At 40.9% G+C, this 11106-nt stretch overlaps 1 protein-coding gene across 1 annotated transcript in view; it reads left to right on the top strand.

Moving 5' to 3' along the window:
* The window catches only part of Zhx2 (zinc fingers and homeoboxes 2), a 143342-nt gene that overhangs the window by 754 nt on the left and 131482 nt on the right, over positions 1-11106 (top strand). The gene's annotated exons all lie outside the window — the stretch shown is intronic.

The raw sequence follows: 11106 nt of genomic DNA, 5'->3' as shown, positions 1-11106 counted from the left end.
GCTGCATAGCTGTAATCTCCAATGGCTGAAATAGTAGAGCACTTCCTAGTTCAAGCCCTAAATGCAAAATCTTATTACACACACAAAAAAAAATGGTGAAAATCCAACTATAGAATAGTGAGAAGGAAAACATTTACAAATGCCATATCCAACAAAGTAATTATATCTAGGATTAACTAAAGCTGTTCAAAACTCAACAATAAAAAAAAATAAACAGCCCAAGTAGCCACTGAGCAAGAGAATATTTTCTCCCTTCGAGGAGGCGTAGATGGCTCATAAATACATCAAAGGCGTTCAACATCATTAGCCATTAGGGAAATGCAAATTAAAACCACAGTGAGTTACCACTACACAGCTACACAGCTAGCACCCATACTGTTACACTCTGTTTCTGTGGCTCAGGAATTCAGACAAAGGACATATCTCTGTTCCTCAAAGTCTGGAATATCACCTTGTAGGACCCAATCCCAAATGATGGAGCAGCAGGAAGCTGGCACTGCCTGGAGACATCCATCCCTTTCCTGTCTGTCCGTGGATGTTAACTGCAGCCTGGAGCCTCAGCTGGAGCTGCTGACTGCCACCCACTCAGGTCCTCTCCTTGTGTGCAGAGGGAAGTTCACAGCATGGCAGCTTCCAGGGATTCAGACTTACTGTACAGTTCCTCAATCCCTTAAACCCAAGGGTCACAGCACATAAGGGAGAAAGGCGTCGTTGTTCTTGTTTGTGACTTAGCCTCAGAAATCACAGACTCATTCAGAAGCACATTATTGGCCAAACCCTTCACAAACCCACCCATCCAGGTTCAAAAGAGGAATGTAGACCCCAGGTCCTAAGAGAGAGAGGTAAGATCACTTTATTGAATAGACTGGGATGGGGTGGGGCTTTACCATCTTCTGCACTAGACAGATCCCACTTTTTCTGTGGGATCTTGCTTCCCACCCCCAGAATTCTATCCAAATGATTTCTGATCTTTGGTTCCAAAGGCTTGAGGGCGGATGTTTCCACTTCCTTTGTGTTCATACAGAGAGCAGGAATCTGAGGAATTCTTGTTCATTTTTCCTCTAACTCTTTCTTCCCAAAACACATCTGTTCATGGAAGGTCTGGGGGTGGGGAGGAGAATCTTCTCTTTTTCATATTTTCTTTCTAAAATTTGTTGTCCTAAGTTCTTTCCCTTCCCCTCAGAATCCATATTATTAGAACTAGAAATCCAAGAATTTGCTCACGAATGCAAAGTTTGCCTCCTTCCTTCTCTAAGTTCTTTTTCATTCCTACTTGGATGGGGTGCAGAGAAATCACAAGGAATAGAAAGAAATGCACAAAAGTCAGTCTATCAGTTAGTATTCCCAACAATGCTCAATTACCACAATAGCTTGTCACCTCTGTCAGCATCTCAATGCAACTTGACCTATTCCTGGAATAAATAGTACCTGCTTTCTCTGCCCAAGTTAGTACAAGTAAAGAGTATATATTGGGTCCTGAAACATCATCCTTATCATTGATAGAAGCCAAGCCAAATGAGGGGGTGTTATAGATTCATATTATGAACTGAAGGTTTGTGACCCTCAACTCAAATGCTGAAGGCCTATTCCTCACTACTCCCAGTGTGTTGCTATTTGGAGAAGGAGTTTTTGCTGAGGGTAATTAGGGTTAAATTTTGTTAGGAGAATGGAACCTTCATGATGGGGTTAAAGCTCTTATAACAGATAACAGTATGCTAGCGCTCTCTCTCTCTCCACCATGTGCACACATGGAGGTCATGTAAGCAAACAAGATGAGAGAAGAGAAGAGAGCCAAGAGAGCTCAGAATGAAACCTACCCTAACAGAACCTTGATCTTGAACTTTCCATCCTCTACCACTGTCAGAAAGTATTTGTTGTTTAAGCCATCCAGCCTACTGCATTTTGTTTTGGCCACCTCATGTGATTTCTAACACATACTTAGCATTAAGAGCAGGCTACTGTTAAGCTAAAGGCCTAAACATGTGGAAGCGACTTTGGAACTGGACAGAGGCTCGGCTTTTGAGATATGCACTAGCACAGTGGATCTAAAAGGCATCTGGTGAGTTCTCAGAAAGAAAAGAGGAAAGCTGGAAGAAAGCCTCATGCTTTTAGAGAATTTATAAGTAATGAATGCAATGATGGTACCAATATGAAAGGTAAAACCATTTAGCAGTCTCAGATGGAAGCAATAAGGCACTACGTTATTGGACACTGAAGAAAGGTGCTTCTCGAAAGAAAATGGCAGAGAACTTGCATGAACTATGTTCTACTGGTCTATAGAAGGTAGAACTTGCAAGCAGTGAACTCCAGTATTTCACAGCAAAGTGTTGAAGGAGCAGCTTGGTTCCATCTGATTGATTATTGTAGAATACAAATACAAAAGGGCAAATTGAAGAAGGGATTGCTAAGCAAAACAGAACTTGATGATCTGGAACATTCTCATCCTATTCATATTGCAAAAAAAAAATGAGAAAGTATGTACTAAAGAATCCAAGAGTATGTCTGGGCTATCATTCAGGGGGAAAAAAAAGCTTATGGTATCATGTAAGCAGAAATATTGCTAATTGGACCTGAAGGGGAGGGACTCCACAGGACAAAATGAGAAAAAAGTTTGTTAAACTTCTTTCTCACATTTGATAGGACAGGATGGCAGGTGTGTGGAAGAGGGAAAAAAATTACCTCCCAGCTGACTTAGGAATCCCTAGGATCATTGACTTGGTTTTCACAGGCCAGACACCCGGCAGAGGCAAGAGCTATGATTATGTCTTAGAGCTAGGATAATGGTGCTGCTACCTCAGTGGGCAGAGTGTAGAGTACAAACTATAAGGAATTACTCTGGAGTCTTAGAAAGCTGGTGTCATTTGCTTTGCTAGACTCTGGGCTTGCTTGGGGTGTATCATGTCTTTCTTCCTTCTGATCTCTCTCACGTTGAATGAAAACGTCTGTCCAATTCCTGACCACCAGTGTATTTTGGGAACACATAGTGTTCACATGGCAAACAGAACACATGGTTTCAGAAGTTTACAACCACAGAGGAATTCTGTCTCAGGATGAATATTGCCCTTATTTACACTCACAGGTGTGCTTTTTTTTTTAGGTTAAAATGCAAACAGTAGTACAATTTCTATTATTTACAGAAGACAGGTAATACAAAAAGGGAGTTTCAAAAAATAAAACAGATACAAAATATATTGACAAAAGTTTGAATGTAAATATTTTAAATTTGGGGAGCTTATTTTATTAAGTGTGATGTACAGAAGGGTTAAAGTTACACAAGTAAGGTAACAAGCACATTTCTTGTCCAACATTGTTACCCCTTCCCTCATTTTCTCCCACTCCCCCCACCCCTGACTTCCCTCATACGTGTTTCAGATTGCATTTTAAAAGATTTTAGGTTTAACAGATCCTTCAGAAATGAGTTTAAAATCTTTGGAACCATTGATACAGAATGAATATATTGTTGCATATGAGAAATAGAGTGTTGTGGGCTGAATTTGTCGCTACAAATTCAAATGTTGACTCGCTAGCTTCTTGTAATGGCAATTGATGGTAGGGTCTTTGGAAAGAAACCAGAGTTAGCTGAGGACATGAGGGTAAGACTTTCATAGTAGGACTTTTGTTCTTAGAAAATGAGATACTGCTGGGCACCAGTAGTTCATGTCTGCAATCCTAGCACACTCATGAGGCCGAGATATGAGGATCACAGTTCAAAGCCAACCTGAGCAGGAAAGTCTGTAAAACTCTTATCTGCAATTAACCACCAAAAAGCCAGAAGAGGAACTATGGCTTGAGTGGAGCACTAGCCCATAGCAACAAAGCTTAGGGACATCACCCAGGCCCTGAGTACAAGCCCCATTACTAGCCAAAAAAAAAAAAAGGAAGAAAGAGAAAGAGTGAGAAAGAAGGAAGGAAGGAAAGAAAAAATGATGAAAGAAAAGAAAAAAGGGTCTGGGTGCCAGTGGCTCATGCCTGTAATCCTAGCTACTCAGGAGGCTGAGATCTGAGGATGGAGATTCAAAGCCAGCCTGGGCAGGAAAGTCTGTGAGACTGTTATCTCCAATGAACCACCAGAAAACCGGAAGTGGCACTGTGGCTCAAGTGATAGAGCACATGCCTTGAGCTAAAGAGCTCAGGGACAGCACCCAGGCCCAGAGTTCAAAAAAAAAAAAAAAAAAAAGGAAAAAGAAAGTGAGTTATTGTTTTCTCTGATTACACAAGAAAGACGTCATGTGAGCTGACTGAGCAGGGTTAGCACTGTCTGCTTTTGTGGATTAACTTTTACTATTACCTTCCATTTGTTAAATATTGTTATCTAGTACTAGATTTTCTGATTCTTAGTATACTAGGTATATTATTACAACTGCTATTAATAAAGATTTGCATTTACATTTCAGCATGAATCAATGTAAATAAAATATTAAATAATACTGCAGGGAGTATATACATACACTGTTAGAGGAAAAACTGTGAAGATGGTATACCTGTTAGTTAACTTGGGAGACACAGGATAATTTCCACCCAATTTGGTTGATTTCCAATCAGCTAAACTTGAGTTCAAGTCCTGCTATACCCATATTGCCCATGGATAATTTCTTAAACGTCTATGAGCCACAGTTTCTTCCTCCAAATTAAAGAAATAAACCCACTTACCAGGTTGTTGTGACAAGTCAATGAGAGAAAATTCAATAAGCACCTTCTAGGTGACCTGGCACATAACAAGTACTTGCAAATCTCATTGCATATGTATTGCTGAAGAATGGAAACATGGTGGTGGTGGTGGTGGTGGTGGTGGTGGTGGTGGTGGTGGTGGTGGTGGCAGTTCCAAACAGGAACTCATTCCAGAACCTACTGAGTACCTGCACTTGATAGAAATTACCTAGAGTATTCATCTGCTTATGATCTGGGATGGGAGTTCTTAAGCTAATTCTAGATGTGTGTGTGTGTGTGTGTGTGTGTGTGTGTGTGTGTGTGTGTGTGTGTGTGTGTGTGTACTTGATACCAAGAAAAGAGTTTGAGTCAGAAAAATAGCCATAGGCCAAGAACCTTCTCTAATTCTTTTCCTGGACTTTTTATGATCTCAGCATCCAAGGTGCTGCACTCCCATGGCTCAGCTTTGCCTGGGTATCAGCTGGCAGGTCAGTGAAGCTGTGGTCTTCAGTCAGTGTGATTCTGCTCTCTGAGATTTGGGCTGCTCACAGCATGGATTCCATGAGAAAAGAAACCGAAACTTCTGGTCTCTTAAAAGATAGCTGGGCTCAGATGTTTCCAAATGTCACTTCCACTGCATCCAAAGCCATCACAGGACCAGTCAAGATCTAAAAGGAAGAAGGTAAGTCAAACTTGGTCTCTTAATAATGAAGGCATCTCAGGAGACTATTTACCACACTTCCACAGCAAAGGACTTTTACTCTTGAACTATGTGTATATTTTAACTCAGCCACATTTATTTAGGCATTTAGGCTAAGAAAGTAATCATAATGTACTCAGAAAATGTAACAGAAGATTGTCCATTGAAAATAACTAAGTGTAGCTACCTCACCCCAACCATCCGTGGACCAGTTAAATCCAATGGAGTTTTTAGAAGTTCATGCCCTGAAACCATAGAATTAGATTCAAACCCAACTTAACATCTGGATGATGTTGAATGAGGCTCTTAAGCTCAGAGTTTCAATGTCTGTGAAATGGAGATAAGAAAAACACAGGTTTCCATGAGATTTCAATGATATGCTTTATATAAAAGGTCTTCCACATAGTGACTCACTATTTGTGAACTGCATTGGTGTACAGAGGTCCAGTTGCCCATTTCTAGACACATTTCTGGGCATGTTTCTGGACACATTTCTAGGGATTCTTGCTTCTACTTTCTCAGTTACCTCTGACCAATGCGTTATAAGTAAAAGCTATTTCCAGGTGAAACATTTAATCTTTTCCTTCTTGCCAAACACTAGCAAAGTTTTATGGATACTGTAATTGCTTTTCAGGTTGGATCCTTGAGTGATTATAATGACCTAGTATCAAAGGCAAAAACCAAATCTGGATGGTTTCAGTTACTGAGACCAGGGGTCTTTTGTCAGTGCAGAATAAACCAGCCTATACAATGTCTGATACATAAACTAACTTATGCAATGCTCTTGCAACAAATAATATCATTATGATGCTATTGAAAATGGAATATAAGCCAGGTACCAGGGGCTCACGCCTGTAATCCTAACTACTCAGGAAGCTGAGATTTACAGAACTGTGGTTCAATGCCAGCCTGTACAGGAAAGTTCACAGGACTCCATCTCCAAAAAAATGAACATAAAACAGGGCTGGAGGCCTGGCTCAAGTAATACAACACCAGCCAACCAAGCTGAGTAAGACCCTATGTTCAAACACTGCAAAAAAGAATATTAAAAGGCATAACAAATGTCAATGCTGTATAAAAATTAGTTATAAGGAGAACATAGGCATTCTAGACAATTTACTTAAATACTTACAGTTCCTACCAGGTTGCCTTCAATATTATTCACTCAAACATTAGATCAAAAAGTCATTTTCCCTATCTTTTTTGGGAAGCTTTAATTTATCATAATGGAATTTATCACCAACTTGTATAATTATAGGGGAGGAAAAGTACATATCACATTTTGTATGATCTGAAGTTTCAAGCACCCACTGGAAGTTTTGAAACTTTTCTCTCATGGATAAAGGAGGGGACTACTATATATATATATGGGGGGTGTTTTGTGTGTTAACTTATTATCTATATCTAAGTTCAGTATCCCCCAACCCTTAGAGCAATATGTGAAAAGAAGTAGATACTTTTCTAAAAAATAGGCATAAAGGTTTACAGTACTTGCTTCTAGGGGGTAAAATTGAGTAATCTCTACCTATCATTTATCTAATGTATTTATTTTTGTGTATTATACATTATATATCTTATGTGATAAGAGAGAACATTTAAATAACATATTGCTCACATATGGTATATTTATATCATAAATTTTGCTTATGTATACACATTATTCCTTCAACAAATGTTTTATAGATGTGAAATGAGCAATGAATGTGTACTTGTTTTTATATGAGAAGTGGTGGAAACAGAGGAGTGGCTCGAGTGGTAGAACACCAGTCTTGAGTGAAAACGCCAAGCAAGAGCATGAAGCCCTGAATCCAAGCCCTAGTCCCAGCACCAGAAGAGAGAGAGAGAGATTTGGGGGGCCTCCCAATGGGCTAAGCACTATAGCTCAATAGAGGAATAGTCTCAACCATACCTGGGAGAGAGGTATTATCATTATAGCTAAGATTACTAAAATTCAGAGAGGTGAACACTGGAGCTTCGATGTCATAGCTACCAAATACCTAACTACAGCAAGGGAATACGGACAGTTCACAGTACATACCTAAGCTCATTGTTAGAATAAAGGAGCCCATTCACTCAGTGTCTCACTGGAGGCACACACAGCCAGAAAGCATTGTTGTATCTCAACTTTCACACAAAGTCACAGGTCTCTCTGCCTCCTACAGGCCTTGAAGCAGGTGTTTCTTGGCCCTGGAAAGTCATCCCTGCTCCCCCCCCACCTCCACACTTTGGCTGCCCTGATCTTTCATGGCTCATTTGCATATTGACTAGATGCAGTTCTGTTTCAGGAGGTTTTGTTGTTTATAAGCAAATCCACAGGGAGCGAACATAAGGCAGAATTGGAAGACTTGAGATCTGATCTTGGCACCACCACAGCAACCTATCACCACAAAGCTATCAAATGAGTTGGCTCAGCTGGGTGTGAGTGGCTCACACCTATAATCTTAGCTACTCAAGAAGCTGAGATCTGAGGATTGTGGTTTGAAGCTAGCCTGGGCAGGAAAGTCTGTGAGACTCTTATCTCCAAATAATTAGCAAAAAAGCCACACATGGAGCTGTGGTTCAAATAGTAGAACACTAGTTTTGAGTACAAAAGCTCAGGAACAGCACCCAGACCCTGAGTTCAAGCCTGAGGACCAACTACCCCCTCAAAAAAAAAAAAAAAAACCAAAAACATTGCTGGCTAGAAAAACAGAAAGACCTACCTAAGAACCAGTACAGATCTGATGCTTCTTGTGCTAATCCAAGAGAAGACAGACACTCCATGCATTTCCTCACCATACAAAGAACTCACACACCACAGCAACAGCAGCCTCCATCCTGGAGAAACAAAGCACTTTGTAAGAACCCTTCTACGTAAACAGAAGATACATGTATTCCTGAGTGCTTTGGTTTCCTGCTATTGGAAGAGCCTGACAAGAGGTGCACTAACTGAGCGCAGTTAGTTATCAGAAAGGTGAGATTGTGAAGTGGCTATAGACTCTTGTCTCTGACCCCTCACGAAATCATTATAAAGCCCACTTGCCTTCATTTGCATTGAGCAATTTGCTCTACTTCCCCGGGCCTCCTCATCTATAAAACATGGATTAGTCCTATAACTTATCTTGACAGTAGTTCTTCAGGCATGTCCAGAGAATATGGAGACCCAATCAGAGATCGTTTCAGAGGATCCTCAAGGTCAAAAATGTTTTTATAGAAGTACTGAAATATGACATGCCCTTTTCATTTACTCTTATTCTTTCTCTGGTGCAGTCGAGTTTTCCAAAGGCTACTTGTTATCTGTTGAGATCATTGTTCTGATGCCCAACAGAAAGTATGTTTACCAATTCTTTTTTTATTTTAGTCTTGCAGGAAAATGAGTGGAACTGGAGATCATCATGTTGTGAGAAATAAGTCAGATTCAAAAGGACAAATAGTGTCTCTTTTCTCTCTTATGTGGGATCTAAATTTTTTTTTAAAAAATGAAATAGAAGGATGAATATTAGGAATGAGAAAAGGGGAATAGGGAACAGAGAGAGTAATGGGGAAGGGAGGGTGTATAGGATCAAAACGCATTGTATACATGTTTTAAAATATCACAACAACCCGCTGCTGGTGGCTCATACCTGTAATCCTAGCTAATCAGGAAGATGAGCTCTAAGGAGTGTGGTTCTAAGTCAGCCCAGGCAGAAAAGTCCCTGTGAGACTCATCTCCAGTTAAGCACTCAAAAACCAGAAGTGGTGCTATGGCTCCAAGTGGTAGAGCACTAGCCTTGAGCAAAAGAGCTCAGGCACCGCACCCAGGCCCTGAGTTCAAGCCCCACAACTGACCAAAAAAGTCACAAGCAAGCTCATTTTACACTTCATATATGTTAATGAAGCATTTTAAAGGTAATTCGAAATATGCTAAACGTATATACACACATACATATGTGTGTATGTATAATCACATAAATAAAAATGTTTTTAGAGTCTTTAATACAAAACATTTTGAGAGTAGCTGTATGATAGGGCTTTATAGATTCGCAATTCATTTATACATATAAGGGACTGAATAAAACATTACCCATATAAAACTGATCGTGAAGCTCTTGAATACTGTCTGGTAAGGGTCCACTTGCATGCCTCCATATACACTAAGTAGGATCTCAGAACTTACTGCAAAACTCACCCTTATTTTCAGTTTTTGTTTCTTTGTTCTGTTGTCAGTACTGAGATTTGAACTCAGGGTCTCATGCTCTTAGATTTTTCTACTTAAGGATGGCACTCTGCTACTTGAACCATACCTCTACTCGCTTTTTGCTGGTTAATTGGAGGTAAGAATTTCACTGACTTTTCTGCATGGGCTGGTTTTGAACCACAATTCTCAACTCTCAGCCTCCTGAGTAGCTACGATTATAGACATGAGTCAATGCCTTGCTCCTTTGCTGTTTTTTTAATATGGTGAAAGTTGAGTCTAGGTTAAACTCTGGACCATTTAAAGACACTTCAGTGTCCAGTGTCAGTGAAATCCAAATGTCCTGAAGATACACTGTAGAATGTTCCAGAGGGTCACAGATTCCCTCACTCATTCTGGCCTTACCTTTGCTATATATAGTCCATACCCAGACAGAAGCAGGTAGCAATGAGGTAGACACAAGGAAAACGTATATTATTGAAAATTCTCACAAGTAATGGACAATCAAAGGAGATGCAGCCTCAAAATAGAATAGCTTCCTTAAGGTTTGGCCAATTTCCATGGAAACAGACTGAAAAGTGAACCTATTTTAAAAGGTGGGGAGGAATGGCCTGAGGGGCATAACAATACAAACCAAGTGAAGAGTTGTTTGTGTTCTCTTCCTTTAACTAGTTTTCCCCTTGAGGGGGTGGAGAGGGAGAGACAGCATCCCTAAATGCTGAAGTTGAAGGTGAGAAAAATAAAGCACTTAGCTAATAGGGTACTTGAAGACTCTGAATGTCAGGAGGAGTAACTTTGATCACAAGCACCATCCCCACAAACCCCCATTTCGAATTAAAAGCCCTTTGTACGGATTTTTTTCTTTATTTTTTATTTTTTTGTCTGAGAAAGAAGCAGCATGATCGGTGTCACAGTCATCAAGAGGTCTTAACAGAATCTGGTTAAGAACTGAGCAGATTTGCCTTTCGAATCTGCCAGCCTCGTGGGCAAAAGATCTCTGCCAGGCCAAGCCCTGGTTTTCTGGGCTGGAAAAAGGCAAACAGACCCTACTTCAGCAATCACCCAATCAACGGGGGATTAGTACACAACTTTCGCTAGCTATTTTAATTGTCAAACACATACACATTTTTATGTGTATACAGAGAGAGAGAGAGAGAGGCCAGTGGTTCCCTGCTGTAATACTAGCTACTCAGCAGGCTGAGATCCCAGTATGCAGGTTGGAATCCAGCCTGGGCAGGGAAAGTCTCAAGACTCTTATCTCCATTAACTACCCAAAAAGCTGGGTGCCAGGCCTTGAGCCCAAGTCCCGAGTTCAAACCCCAGGACTAGCGTGTGCAAACACACACACACACACACACACACACCACGAGAACCAAAGAGAAAGAGGAGCCCTTTAAAAAACACAAAAACAGAAACGCCTCGCAGAACTTCCTTCTCTCCAGACTAGGAAAAGAAAATTTTAAAGAAAAGAAAAAGAAGCCTCCGGGGCCGGCCCCACGTCCGCACCCGAGGCCAGCGGCCCCCCACCAGCTCCCGGCCACCTGCCTCTCGCGCACGCGGCCACCTGTTGCCGCCCTCGCCCCCAGAGCCGCGTCGCCTGCCGCCG

This window comes from Dipodomys ordii, unplaced genomic scaffold, assembly GCF_000151885.1.
Source record: "Dipodomys ordii isolate 6190 unplaced genomic scaffold, Dord_2.0 Scaffold151, whole genome shotgun sequence".
NCBI classification, from domain to species: Eukaryota; Metazoa; Chordata; class Mammalia; order Rodentia; family Heteromyidae; genus Dipodomys; species Dipodomys ordii.
Note: the sequence above shows the minus strand (reverse complement) of the source record. Positions and strands in the feature narration are given on the sequence as shown.